At 42.3% G+C, this 14,750-nt stretch overlaps 1 long non-coding RNA gene across 1 annotated transcript in view; it reads left to right on the forward strand.

Annotated features, from left to right (window-relative positions):
• Positions 1–1,580: 1,580 nt before the first annotated feature.
• LOC143781654 (uncharacterized) overlaps positions 1,581–14,750 on the forward strand; it is a 173,277-nt gene continuing 160,107 nt past the window's right edge. The window contains exons 1-2 of the long non-coding RNA XR_013216787.1: positions 1,581–1,621; positions 1,714–1,763. This is a non-coding gene — a long non-coding RNA (uncharacterized LOC143781654). The remainder of the gene's footprint in view (positions 1,622–1,713; positions 1,764–14,750) is intronic.

The following is a 14,750-nucleotide window of genomic DNA, read 5'->3' on the forward strand; positions in this document are numbered from 1 at the left end:
CCGACAATGTCAAATTTTTATTATATTAGTACACACAAAACTAAAAAAAAGTGGAAATTCTTAAAAAAATTAAAATGCAAAAAAGGTTACAAAGAAAGGGTAATCTTACATACAGGACATGCGGTATACCTGGTATTACCAATACAAAATGCATAGGTTTCCCAAATTCTACAATTAACAGGTAATCAAGATAATCCACTCTATATGTAGGAATACTACAAGTTCATAGTTCTGGAGAAAGCAGATAGGATATCTAACACAGATGAAAATATTCAAGATTGGCACCAAATAGAAGAAATGGGGCACATAAGGATAAAGTGCAGTTAAATGTCTATCAAAAATGATTGCTGATGTTCATATGTTTAGTTAAAGCAGTTTGCTGGAAATTATCGTAACTCCTAAAGCTATAAAAATTGCCCCCTAACATCAAAAATGCAGGCACAGGTCAAGTAAGACCCGTCCAAGTGGTCACAACAAGTAATAGCCCATAAGATACTTTACCAACCAAGGTTATAGGGAAGCTAGGCATGCTCACAGATCAATGTGTCCATAGTACAATCCCTAGGTATAGGCCAGGATACCGCCTCCTGTATACCCGACGTGTATCATAACTATTGTGACTTCATCAGTTGTTCTTGGTTGCCCAAAACATCATACCAGGCAACAATGCAAATGATAAACTGACCAGAAGAAATGTAATTCGCAAGGCTCTTGGCCTCTGCAGCTTTTACCTCATCTTTTTTTGATGCAGCATAGACGACAAGGTCAAGGCGCAGAACAAACTTCCCCTAAGCTGTAGCGAAGAACCTTTACACTGTCAATCCGACATTCCCAGCGAGTATTAGAGAGTGGTTTGAGGGTCAGGTTGGTTACATTTTTCTTTTAAAATTGCCCATCGCTGTGTTGAGGAGCTGAAGAGCACATAAATTTGCTGCAATACTCCAAAGAATGTGACAGAGAGGACAGATGATTTAGCAGCATCAACGATGACTAAGATTAAGAGTGTGGCTGCTGCATGGCATGTACAACGCTCGTTTATTCATGGCCAAAATTCTTGACTGCAGACCCTGTTTCTTCCCTTTCATATTACTGCCATTATCATAACTTTGGCCTCTGCATTCATCTATGCTAATCGTTAGGCCTTGTAAGTTGTAAAATATTAATATATCACTAAAAAAGATAAAAGATTACTATACGTATGCAGAGTCTAACTAGCGAGCAGAGATTTGGTTTAGTTTATTTTGAGGACCTTGCTAGATACATCTGTTCTCTGTATGTCATAGCTATAGGACTTTTGTCAGAACTGTCAAAATGGCTATTTGAAGATAATAAATGTTTCTACTAAAGGTTACTGTATATGCTTAAGCATTTCAAAATGAGGTAATGTACAGAAATAATATGCATATTCTGCAAGTTACCATCGTTCTTCTAATATGGTAGAAGCTATGAACATAGCGGTAGATCACCATATGTGGTTGTGAGGTAGAAAAATAGAAACCAATGTAAGTCTATGGGTCAAAATAGTATATAAAGCAGACCCGACTCCTGTTCAGTCAGATCTCTCATTACTTTGGGAATCTCCAGAATGGACAGACCACATCATTCCTCAAGAAGACCATATGTAAGAACCACTAAATGCTTGTTTCTAATACTTATCTTTATGAACTTACTTTTCTTCGTTTTTGTAATCACTTTGATTTGTTTTATCCATAGAATTCAATATTGCTTTCCTTTCTATCCTCACCGTGCTCTTACTTGAAAAAGTAACGAAGTGTTATTTTTTCTAACATAAGTGTTCTAAGAACACATTACACAATGCCTCCCCAGAAAACCTGCAAAGTATTCAGACACTGAAGCACCAACTGACAGCTCACATCGAACAATGCGAACCATACTTGGCTAAAAATTCCACTTGACCAAGAAAATTACAGTTATTTGGATGGTATAACTTACCTGCGGTTCCTCGGAGAGCTAAGTGGCATTCAGCTAAATAGCATATGATTTGAATTACTCTGCTGATAGATCTCCAGTACATTGTCTCCATTTCAATTTGATGCATATTGGCACTATCAACGATTTTTTGTTCACAAATGCCTCTTTTCAGGTAATGCCCGTCCTGCATACACTGCTCATGTGCAGTTGAGTGCTCATTTACTTTAAGATGACTATGGATATTCTTCCAATTGTAAACCCCTTTCTGACATATGACGTACTATCCCGTCGAGTTGGTATGGGCCCGTGTGACCACGGATGGGATAGTACGTAATCACCGCTCCTGGCACATTACCCCCGGAATACTGCGATAAAACATGAACGCAGCGTTCCGGCGGCATAGGGAAGCATCGTGCAGGGAGGGGGCTCCCTGCGTGCTTCCCTGAGACCCTCGGCGCAACACGATGTGATCGTGTTGCCACGAGGGTCTCCTACCTCCTCCCTTCCGGCAGGCCCCAGATCCAAAATGGCCACGGGGGGAAGGTGGCTTGCCAAGTGCATGCTCTGATCAGGCGCTGACAAGCCTCCCTAAAGAGTCCGTCAGATCGCTGATCTGACACAGTGCACTGCAAGGTGTCAGATCAGCGATCTGACACTATATAGTCATGTCCCCCCCTGGGACAAAGTAGACAAGTAAAAAAATAAATATTTACAAGTCTAAAAAAAAAATCCTAAATAAAGAAAAAAAAAATATTGTTCTAATAAATACATTTTTTATCTAAATAAAAAAAAACAATAAAAGTACACATTCGTAACGACCCGACCTATAAAACTGTTCCACTAGTTAACCCCTTCAGTGAACACCGTAAAAGAAAAAAAAAAGAGGCAAAAAACAACGCTTTATTACCATACCGCCGAACAAAATGTGGAATAACACGGGATCAAAAAGAGGGGTATAAAAAAATTGTCATCTTGTCTCGCAAAAAACGAGCCGCCATACAGTGTCATCAGCGAAAAAATTAAAAAGTTATAGTCCTCAGAATAAAGCAAAATTAATTATTTTTATATGAAATAATTTTTATCGTATAAAAGTGCCAAAACATAAAAAAATGATATAAATGAGGTATCGCTGTAATCGTACTGACCCGAAGAATAAAACTGTTTTATCAGTTTTACCAAATGTGGAACGGTATAAACGCCCCCCAAAAGAAATTCATGAATTGCTGGTTTTTGGTCATTCTGCCTCACAAAAATCGGAATAAAAAGCGATCAAAAAATGTCACATGCCTGAAAATGGTGCCAATAAAAACGTCAACTCGTCCCGCAAAAAACAAGACCTGACATGACTCTGTGGACTAAAATATGAAAAAATTATAGCTCTCAAAATGTGAGACGCAAAAACAATTTTTTGCAATTAAAACCGTCTTTTAGTGTGTGACAGCTGCCAATCATAAAGATCCGCTAAAAACCCGCTATAAATAGTACATGAAACCCCCCTTCATCACTCCCATAGTTAGGGAAAAATAATAATAATAATAAAAAAAAAATGTATTTATTTCCATTTTCCCATTAGGGTTAGAGTTGGGGCTAAAGTTAGGGATAGGGTTGGGGCTAAAGTTAGGGTTAGGGTTGGGGATAAAGTTAGGGATAGGGTTTGGATTGGGATTGGTTGGGATTAGGGTTAGAGGTGCGTCAGAGTTAGGGGTGTGTTGGAGTTAGGGGTATGGTTAGGATTGGGATTAGGGTTAAGGGTGTGTTGGTTAGGGGTATGGTTGGGATTAGGGTTAGGGGCGTGTTTAGGTTAGGGTTTTAGTTAGAATTGGGGGGTTTCCACTGTTCAGGCACATCAGGGGCTCTCCAAATGTGACATGGCATCTGATCTCAATTCCAGCCAATTTTGCATTGAAAAGTCAAACGGCGCTCCTTCCTTTCCAAGCTCTGCCATGCACCCAAACAGTGGTTTACCCCCACATATTGGGTATCAGTGTACTCAAGACAAATTGCAAAACAACTTTTGGGGTCCAATTTCTTCTCTTGCCCTTGGGAAAATAAAAAATTGGGATTGAAAAGATCATTTTTGTGAAAAATGATTTTTTATTTTTACGGCTCTGCATTATAAACTTCTGTGAATCATTTAATGGGTCAAAGTGCTCACCACACATCTAGATAAGTTCCTTAGGGGGTCTACTTTCCAAAATGGTGTCAATTGTGGGGGGTTTCAATGTTTAGGCACATTAGGGGCTCTCCAAACGCAACATGGCGTCCCATCTGAATTCCAGTCAATTTTGCATTGAAAAGTCAAATGGCGCTCCTTTGCTTCCGAGCTCTGCCATGCGCCCAAACAGTGGTTTACCCCCCCCATATGGGGTATCGGTGTACTCAGGACAAATTGTACAACAACTTTTGGGGTCCATTTTCTCCTGTTACCATTGGTAAAATAGAACAAATTGGACCTGAAGTAAATTTTTTGTGTAAAAAAGTTAAATGTTCCTTTTTATTTAAACATTCCAAAAATTTCTGTAAAACACGTGAAGGGTTAATAAACTTCTTAAATGTGGTTTTGAGCACCTTGAGGGGTGCAGTTTTTAGAATGGTGTCACACTTGGTTATTTTCTATCATATAGACCCCTCAAAATGACTTCAAATGAGATGTGGTCCCTAAAAAAAAATGGTGTTGTAAAAATGAGAAATTGCTGGTCAACTTTTAACCCTTATAACTCCCTAACAAAAAAAAATGTGGTTCCAAAATTGTGCTGATGTAAAGTAGACATGTGGGAAATGTTACTTATTACGTATTTTATGTGACATATCTCTGTGATTTAATTGTATAAAAATTCAAAGTTGGAAAATTGCGAAATTTTCAAAATTTTAGCCAAATTTCCGTTGTTTTCACAACTAAACGCAGGTAATATCAAAGAAATGTTACCACTATTAGGCTTTTTATAGCCAAAATAATTTCTGAGTTTTTCTTAAAATCCTTGGAATAGTGAATCTGCAGCTGCAAACATGACATCTTTAACTATTTCTCCATCCTCAAAATTTTTATTTTTTTTTCCTTTGGGCAAGATTATGTGCAACTTTAAAGGATGCAACTGTAGCTGCTTTAGATTTATTGCGTGGCTTTCTTGTTGGGCAGTCAGAGCACACTTCAAATCTTCAACTTTTATCTTTCTTAGATTAGTGCCCTTTGGATATTCCTGGTCAAACTTCTTGCGTGTTGTTGTGAATTGACCCTCGACATTGCACTTTTTCCCAATGGATACAGTGGCCTGACATATAAGGCAGATACACTTTTCCCTAAAATGAGTAAAAAGATATTGTTCTTCCCATTCTTCATGAAAACTGTATGAGTATGAGCGCTTCTTTTTTTGTGAAGGACCTTCGTGAACAGAAGCCATGGTTTGGATGGGTTCTGAACCTGAAATGTGTGTGATAAATACTATCAGAATGTGTAAGTCTCTGGTTAACCTATAAATATAGCACATACTTTTGGTTCGGGTAAGGATCATTAATACTTACCTTTGTAGGGCTGTTCTTTGCACGTTTCTATGTAGGAAGTTTTTGCAGGAACTCTAGTCTTCTTTTGTAAGTGCTGCTGTTCACTGCCTCTTCCCCCAGATGCAGACCTTAAAAAAATTTGGATTATCTGTAAAAGAGAGACAACAATTTGTGTTATGAGTGTCCAAAACTGCACATTTAGATGAGCACTAGCCACTGCAATTAATACTTACCTCTGTAGTGCTTATTGCTGTCTTCTAATTTCCCAGTAATGGAGGGAAGTTGTTTCGACAATGGCGTAATTGTTTTTTTTTTGTGCCTTTTGTATTCCACAACCATAGAAAAACCTAGAGAAGGCACAAATAATAACATGCAGATTTTCACTTTCACTCTATCCTTATGTATTTTACATTATTATCATGCACATTGCTTAGTCAAAGAAGACTTGATCTCTAGTGCCGCCTATTGGAAGTAGCAATGTTACAAGTCAATACCCTTTAACGAGCCTTCTCATGTAACCAAAGGCAAGAGCCAAATCATAATCTCAATTTGCAGCACGGCGTTTGTTTGCTCCTCGTCAGTATGAGATATGATTTGGCTAGGACTGGTGAAAGGTTAAGACTTGGGATTTAAGCTATAACATTTCTCCTTATGGAGAGCAACACACCGGTTTAGCAGGCCCATATATGAGACACTTAACACCTTGCACCAATATTATTGATGTGACAGTGTGCAGGAAGAGGGGTGCAACATGATGTTGGAGACCCATAGTTCTTTTGGCAAAATGTAAGGAAGATAATATGTTTGGGGAAGGCAATGCTCCTCATCCACCATGAGACATTTTTTCTTACGTTTGCTTGTGACCCTCACACATCTTTAGCTCTAGTCCCCTTATACACATTCTTCTCTCCTGAGAAGCTGCCATTACAGGGTGCTGACATGTGTGGGAGGGTTTGTACAAGGACCTTCTTAGAGGGATAGGTCACACTTGGGCACTGTCCTTGTCAGGACGGGAGACATTGCACGGGGCACGACAGGGAGCGGAGTTTTACCTGTGACGTTATTTCCCTTTTCTCCTCCTCGTGATGTTTCTGCTGTCTGAGAACTGCTAATGGTAAGATCCGACCATCTTATACCTGAGCGCTGGGTCCTGGAATGTCTGTGTCACTGCGAGGAGTCGACTGCAGAGTGTAATCTCCAAGTTATGTTTTATTTATGAAATCTAATAGAAGGAGCCGCTGAGAGGAAACTCATTCAGGGGTGGAGTGTGCGTTACTGCTGCTCCTCTCAGCTCCTCCATGTAACGTCCTGTGCCTGCGTGCCTCTCCTTCATTCTGTCCTCTGCTCCGGGGCTCTAGCATTGTCACCAGGTTACATGAGGGGCCACAGCCACTGGGGGCCAATGTTATAGTGGTTACATAGTGTCCTTATAACATGGCGCCACTTATCACCACTTCTCTTGGCGGCTTTACTGCAGAGTGTCTGCTCCATCAGGAAGAAATCACACTGGGGGCCACATAAGGAAACACTGCTGTATGTGGTGTCACTGTGGATGGGGCCCTGGTACAGCTGTGACATTGGGGCCCCTGGTACAGCTGTGACATTGGGGCCCCTGGTACAGCTGTGACATTGGGGCCCCTGGTACAGCTGTGACATTGGGGCCCCAGAGCTCTAAACTAAGATTAGTTTTCCCCATTTTTCCATATTTGGTCCCTGAATCTCTACAGATGTGGTAAATATGGCGTCTTCTACGCATCTCCTCTTTGTCCTCAGTGGATTCGCTGATATTTCCATCTGGTTTTGGGGTCTTCTCTATTCTTGGGTGGGGTTTGGTCTGAGTCTTGTTAATCCTCTAAACCTCATGTTCCAGGTGAAGGAATCTCCAGAACTTTAGACTTCTTCTCTTACAGCGGCTGATTCCCTCGGCTTCTTACAATGTGGCCCCGAGAGCCCCATAGTCCTGCTCTATATATCCTGTTTCAACCATAATGACTGGTCCTGCTCACAGAGCTGAGGGCTCGTTACATTGTGTCAGAGGGAGTGGAGGATGAGACCCTGCAGATTGTGTAGTGATTAGTGATGCCTTATTGGACTGTTCACATGCAGCGTTTTTATATGCAAATTAAAAGCAGCAAAAGCTACACCATTTCAGAAATCTCAAGCACGAGTTTGTTTTTTTGTTTTACTGAATTTGAGAACTGCAGTATTTTTTTTTTTTTATCGCGTCAATTATTTCGACGTTTTGCAGTGTTTTCTCACCGCTAGAAGGCAAAACAAGTGAAAAATAGGTTAAATGGTTTTTGCAGCGTTTTTAGAAACTTGATTAAACTTGTACTGTACACATGTAATCCGCACCCTGAAATGTATGAAAACACTGTCAAGCTGTCACTTTGAACTGTGCTATTACTGCCAAGAGCAAGGTTTGGCCGCAAAAATAAAGCATCTAAAACAGTGTGTGAACATGGCCAAGATGAGGAGAAGCTGCAAATTGTGCAGTGACTGGAGTGACGTCTTAAGGAGATGTTGCAGATTGTGTAGTGAAGTGGCACATTGTATGGGGTATAGAGCACCTCCTTCAGGGAGGGTCTTGTGAACTCATACTTTGTCTTGTGGATTTTTTTTTTTATCTATGTCTTCCGGTGACACAGCTGTGAAAATATTCACACCCGGCGTTATTACTTCATTTGCCTAATTGATCTGATTAACTTAACAACAGCAAAATCCTTTCCTAGAACTTGGAAAGATTAGTCAATTCACACTAACTTCTTGTCCAATCTAGGGTGGTTTTCTTCTCTTGATGAGAGAGACTCGGTTGGAGTGGCTTTGTGCGTGGATTCTGCCTGCTCGCTGTGGCGTGCGGTGTAGGTGGTGGGGTCCCGCTTTGGCCGTGTGGAGTAGGTTGCCCAGGTCGTGGGCGGGCGTGGTGCTCGTCGGGTTTGGTCCTTGCTCTCGGTGTTGTGGTCTTGTTGAGTGGTTGTGACTTGGTGCTCTCTCCAGTGAGTGCATGTGATTGCGGTGATGGTTGTGTCTCTCGTGGTGTGCTGTGGGATTCTGTTCATGCGTGGGCTTGTCTGTGGTGGCTGCTTGGGTTGTGTTGCTCTGTTGTGGGAGTGATCCGTTTGTTTTCCGGGTGAGAGACATCGGAGGAGGGCCTGAGTGTGGGGTGCTTCTCTGTTTTAGTGGAGGAGGCTCTTTAGGGATCTGAGTTCTAGTCGAAAAGACCTAAACCTGTTGATGGCTCCTTTGTCCAGAACGTAGGGCGATTGCTTGGTGAGCTTCACTGAAGGCCTTCATTTCCGCATCTGATATGCCAAGTTCTTTAGAAGTGGTGGCATTACTTTGTCCAATAGTTCTACTAGCCATCTCCATGCCGAGCTTGTAGTACTCATGTTCACAAGTATAGCTGCCCCCGACATATCCAGACATCGACGGTAATACTGCTGTTGCATAATCCACAGCATAAGAGTGTAAGAACTCAAAACCTTGGGGATTGAATTTATTGCCATTTGGGTTGCTTAGGAACTTCATATAGGGGGGCTTCGTCACCTAGTAATTTGTATATCCTCATGAGATGAACAAATTGACTGACTTGAGCCCTGCATGCTCCTGTCGCCATTATCGGAGACTTTGCTTGCACCACGAATTGGCAGACTATTTGGAAACCTGTCAATCCAGCCATCTTGAGGTAGGTGCCAGCATGTGCCACTACTGCGGGAATTCCAGATGCTGAGTGTGTCGATGCTTCACAGGCAATTATGAGATCTACTGTAGCTCTCCTGAATGGTATATAATTTCTCATCATTTCTGGTATTAGAGAAGCTGACTCATCTGATAAGAACCATTCAGGGTTAATTGGGAGGGTTGAAGTGAGGGCTAACAATCTAACACTGAAGGCTGACATTCATTTGCCTAATTGCTGGAGTCGCCACCTCTTACGATGGAGAATTTAAGAAACTGCAGATCTGGACGTGTAAAGCTTCTCAACTTTGCAGTTGTTCTAATTTGTGTTCTGTCCATGTGAACATTAACAAACCAAAAACTGCAAAAGCCATCACAAATCTGAGTAGACGCTACAGTATCAGGGGCGAGGTGTCTGCATCGCTGTAGATTGGGTACATATACAGATAATTAACCCACAATGGGAGGGTTACCCCAACTTCTAAACTTCCTCTTTCGATTACCAGTTGACCTTGATATTCCTGAGCCTCCAATATTCCTGAACTGCTTGCTGCAATCCCAAAGAGAAGCAGGTGTCCTGGCCCCACCATTTCCTGTTGACCTTTACTCCAGCGGCACCAAGGATCTACCTGGGGGAACCATTTATAAGGGTAGACTGATGGGAACCTTCAGGATTGGCCTTGTTTTTACAATGAGCATCCTTCGTCCTCGCTCCTGATGGAGGGAAATAGAAGCAATTGCTCAAATATCCTCCATTTTCTGCTGTTCCTGGTGGGCTAGTGCTCATGTATCCACCTGGAAAGTCTACGGAAAAGCTACTTCTTGTGAGGAATCTCCTGTACCTTGATGTACTGGAGCCAGTAAGTTTGGTCCGCATTATACTGTAATGTATGGTCCCTGGTGTCTTGTGGTCGTTCCCCCAGTTGTGTCCTTACTATGACAGTGATGACTTTGGATTTATAGCCGTCCTGCTCCTTCCTCCACTGATAGAAATCACTCAATGATGTGCCAATCACTAAGGATCCTCAGACCCTGGAGGACTGGATGGAGAGGCTGCCACAGCTGCTGATGTTCTTCTGCCCCTCACTACCTTGGCTAACATTATGACGGCCATGTCTGCTGTGATTTACATCATATCTATCACTTGTTCTTCCTCCTCCAGAATTGGCTTATTGATCTCCTAGGAAATACATAAAAACAAAAACCAGAGGATGTGATGCCCCCGATAATGAGCAGGATCAGCCATTCTCTATGGTGGCACTTGGGGAATGTGGACATGTCAAGCAGTGGAAAATGACAATATTTCTACTGGAAGCGGCTTCAAGAAATGCTCCTTATTTGAGTAGTTTTTGTTTCCTGAAGTTTTTGCAGCTTTTTTTTTTGTGCATCTGTAATACCCCAAATATCGGGATAACATTATTTTGAATTTTTTGTGCTGCTAAGATTGTTTGTTCTTTAGGCTGCTGCTCTGTATTCTACAAAGATCTGTATTGTTCGGTGCACTGATAATTGCTATATCTTGTATTATTGTGTTACTTTAAGAAGTCTGATTCTGCCCCTCACACCGTACCAGGGTGCAGATGGTTAATATCAGCACTTAGCAATGTAGAATAATCCAGAATGGTGGGAGGAATGAAGTTTATAGAAGGGTCCAGTCTTGAGTTCAGAGAAGTGTATTTTGCTTTGCACAGTAGTTGTCTCCGGGAGATGCTGAGACAGCGGAGATCTGAGACAGTGTCGTCCAGAATTGTCTGAGTACCTCATAAAGGGTTCATCAGTATGATGGTGTTATTCTGCCAGTATATGGTGGGATTCTGTATTCAAGGTAATATTGGTCTAATGGTAAATCTTTATTTCCTTTAAGCAGAGAAATATTAAGAGACCCCATCTGTACAAGGATGGTGGGGGCAGCATGGGTCTGAGGGCTTTCAAATGTCAGGACTGAATAAGTCCAAGTTCAACCCTGCCCTGATCCTGGTCATTATCTCTTCTCTTCCAGTGATTTCCTGGCCTCTACCGATCTGTGACTTTTTTGTCCATGAATCCTACTCATCTGTGTATTGATCAGCCATGGATTTGAGTGGCACAGTGGGAAGTCTGTGGTCAGATGTTGCTTCCCTTGGGATAGTCTTTCTGGTCCAGCTTCTATTTAACAAGGATTTCTATGTGAACTTTGTCTCCATGTCACCAAGTTCATGATGGGCGATTGTGTGCATGATATACAGGAGCTTCTCACAAAATTAGAATATCAAAAAGTGAATTTATTTCAATTCTTCAATACAAAAGTGAAACTTGTATATTATAGTCATTATTAACAGTGATTTATTTATTTTAATGATTATGGCTTACAGCCAATGAAAACCCAAAAGTCATTATCTCAGTAAATTAGAATACTTTATAACACCAGCTTGAAAAATGATTTTAAAATCCGAAATGTTGGTCTACTGAAATGTATGTTCAGTAAATGCACTCAATACTTGGTCGGGCTCCTTTTGCATCAGTTACTGCATCACTGCGGCGTGGCCTGGAGGTGATCAGCCTGTGGCACTGCTGAGGGGTTATGAAAGCCCAGGTGGCTTTGATAGCAGCCTTCAGCTCGTCTGCATTGTTAGGTCTGATGTCTCATCCTCCTCTTGACAATACTCTATAGATTCTCTATGGGGTTAAGGTGAGGAGAGTTTGCTGCCAATCAAGCCCAGTGATACTGTTGTTTGTAAACCAGGCATTGGTGCTTTTGGCAGTGTGGACATGTGCCAGGTCCTGCTGGAGAATGAAATTTCCATCTCCAAAAAGCTTGTCAGCAGAGGGAAGCAGGAATTGCTTTGGTCTTGATAAAACACAGTGGACCTACACCAGCAGATGACATGGCTCCCTAAACCATCACTGATTGTGGAAACTTCACACTAGACCTCCAGCAGCTTGGATTGTGGCCTCTCCAGACTTTAGGACCTTGATTTCCAAATGAAATACTTTCCTTGTAGAGTGTCAATAACTGCCTTCTCAACATTTGTCAAGTCAGCAGTCTTCCCCATGATTGTGGAGCCTGCTGAAACAGACTAAGGGACCTCTCTATACGCTTAAGAGGCCTTTGCAGGTGTTTTTGTTAATTTTAACTTACTGAGATGATTTTGGGGTTTTCATTGGCTGTAAGCCATATTCATCAACATTAACAGAAATAAACACTTTGGAATAGATCACTGTTTGTGATGACTCTTTATAATGAGTTTCACTATTTGTATTGAGGAACTGAAATAAATTAACTTTTTTGATGTTCTAATTTTGTGAGAAGCACTTGTATATGTAATGGATTTAGGCGCTGACCCTGCTCCATCCACTGCGGGTGATATACAGACTGCAACCGTCTGTATCTACTACAATCAGAGCCCCCAATAAATGCTGCTGTATCTTGGTAAAAAATTAACAGAATGGTGGGCATTAGGGTTGAGCGACTTTCATTTTTTTAAGATCGAGTCGGGTTTTGTGAAACCCGACTTAGTCCAGAGTCGAGTCGAGTGCAGTCGGCCGATTATCGCTAAAAGTCGGGGATCGACCGAAACACGAAACCCAATGCAAGTCAATGGGGAAGCATAGTCGGCAGTGAGTGGAGGCCAGGAAAACACCTACAGTGCCCATTTTAATGCCAAAAACATCCATTCTTGTTTTCTGATGCTTGTCAATCTTAATTAACTTTATAATAATAGTTGGGCACTGGAAATTGGGGGTCATTTGGCAAAAGTTGTGGGGGGTAGGGCTGGTTCAAGGTTTTAGTGGGCCCAGGAAACGTGGACTACGTCACGGCGGTGGAGCAGGGAGAGGTAAGTATTTCAACTTTGCAAGTGCTGTGATCCTGAGCAAGCAGGGGGGGGCCACTCGTTCGCATTGGCACTGGCACAGGGCCCCTCAAAGTACAGCGATGTGTGTTTGCATGGCGGGGGCGCCTCCCACCAGCAGCGCCACTTTTGCGTACTCTGAGGGGCCCTGTGCCAGTGACGTCGCCAACGAGTATGCCCCCCCCACCTGTTGAAGGAACCTGCACTTTCATCTGCACCTTCCTCTTTGTCCCTGTGTAAGGTGGTATAACATGCGGGAAGGGGAACCTGACTTTCAGCAGGGTCAGATTCTGGCTGTGTAGAGTGCAAGGGGAATGTAGTGGTCTAGGTCAATGTACCAGCAGACTCATGTAGCAGTGGCTGGGCAGTGGGCAGGATGAGGAGGAAACAGATATAGGGCCAAAGAATAAAGTAGGCTAAATGCAGTTCAAAATTGGTAACAGGACTAAACAGGCGGCATTGCTTTGTTGAGTGGAGTAGCAAACCCAGGAGCAGCAGACACTGTTTTAAGGGCCCAAACACACTAATAGGCCAAATGCAGTTTAATATCTGCTACTGTAGGCCAAAAGCCAGAAGGTTGAAGCTCAGCTTTATTCAGTTGAGGACAAACACCACGCAGGGGCAGACACCGTTAGTAGGCCGGAACCAAAGTTGAAGGCCAAATGCAGTTTAATATCTGATACTATAGGCCGAAAGCCAGAAGGTTGAAGCTCAGCTTTTTTTAGTTGAGGACAAACACCAGGGAGGAGCAAACAGAGCTATTAGGCCCCATCCAGCAATTTAAAAAAAAAAAAAGAGCCAGAAGGTGGAAACTCAGCTTTGTTCAGTGGAGGACAACACCAGGCAGGGGCAGACACCGTTAGTAGGCCCTAAACATTATTTTTTTTTTTTAAATCTTAATCAGGAACAGAAGGTTGAAGCACAGCTTTATTCAGTTGAGGACAACACCAGGGAGGGGCAGACACCGTTAGTAGGCCCTAAACACCCAATTTTTTGTTTAAAAATCTTAATTTGGAACAGAAGGTTGAAGCACAGCTTTATTCAGTTGAGGACAACACCAGGGAGGGGCAGACACCGTTAGTAGGCCGGAACCACCCATCTTTTAAAAAACAGCAGTTAATAAGAGCCAGAAGGTTGAAGCACAGCTTTGTTCAGTGGAGGACAACACCAGGCAGGGGCAGACACCGTTAGTAGGCCCTAAACACCCAACTTTTTTAAAAAAAATCTTAATTTGGAACAGAAGGTTGAAGCACAGCTTTATTCAGTTGAGGACAACACCAGGGAGGGGCAGACACCGTTAGTAGGCCGGAACCACCAATCTTTTAAAAAACAGCAGTTAATAAGAGCCAGAAGGTTGAAGCACAGCTTTATTCAGTGGAGGACAACACCAGGGAGGGGCAGACACCGTTAGTAGGCCCTAAACACCCAATTTTTTTTAAAAAAAAATCTTAATTTGGAACAGAAGGTTGAAGCACAGCTTTATTCAGTTGAGGACAACACCAGAGAGGGGCAGACACCGTTAGTAGGCCGGAACCACCAATCTTTTAAAAAACAGCAGTTAATAAGAGCCAGAAGGTTGAAGCACAGCTTTGTTCAGTGGAGGACAACACCAGGCAGGGGCAGACACCGTTAGTAGGCCCTAAACACCCAAATTTTTTTAAAAAAATCTTAATTTGGAACAGAAGGTTGAAGCACAGCTTTATTCAGTTGAGGACAACACCAGGGAGGGGCAGACACCGTTAGTAGGCCGTAACCAAAGTTGAAGGCCAAATGCAGTTTAATATCTGATACTATAGGCCGAAAGCCATAAGG

Source organism: Ranitomeya variabilis, chromosome 6 (assembly GCF_051348905.1).
Source record: "Ranitomeya variabilis isolate aRanVar5 chromosome 6, aRanVar5.hap1, whole genome shotgun sequence".
Lineage (NCBI taxonomy): Eukaryota > Metazoa > Chordata > Amphibia > Anura > Dendrobatidae > Ranitomeya > Ranitomeya variabilis.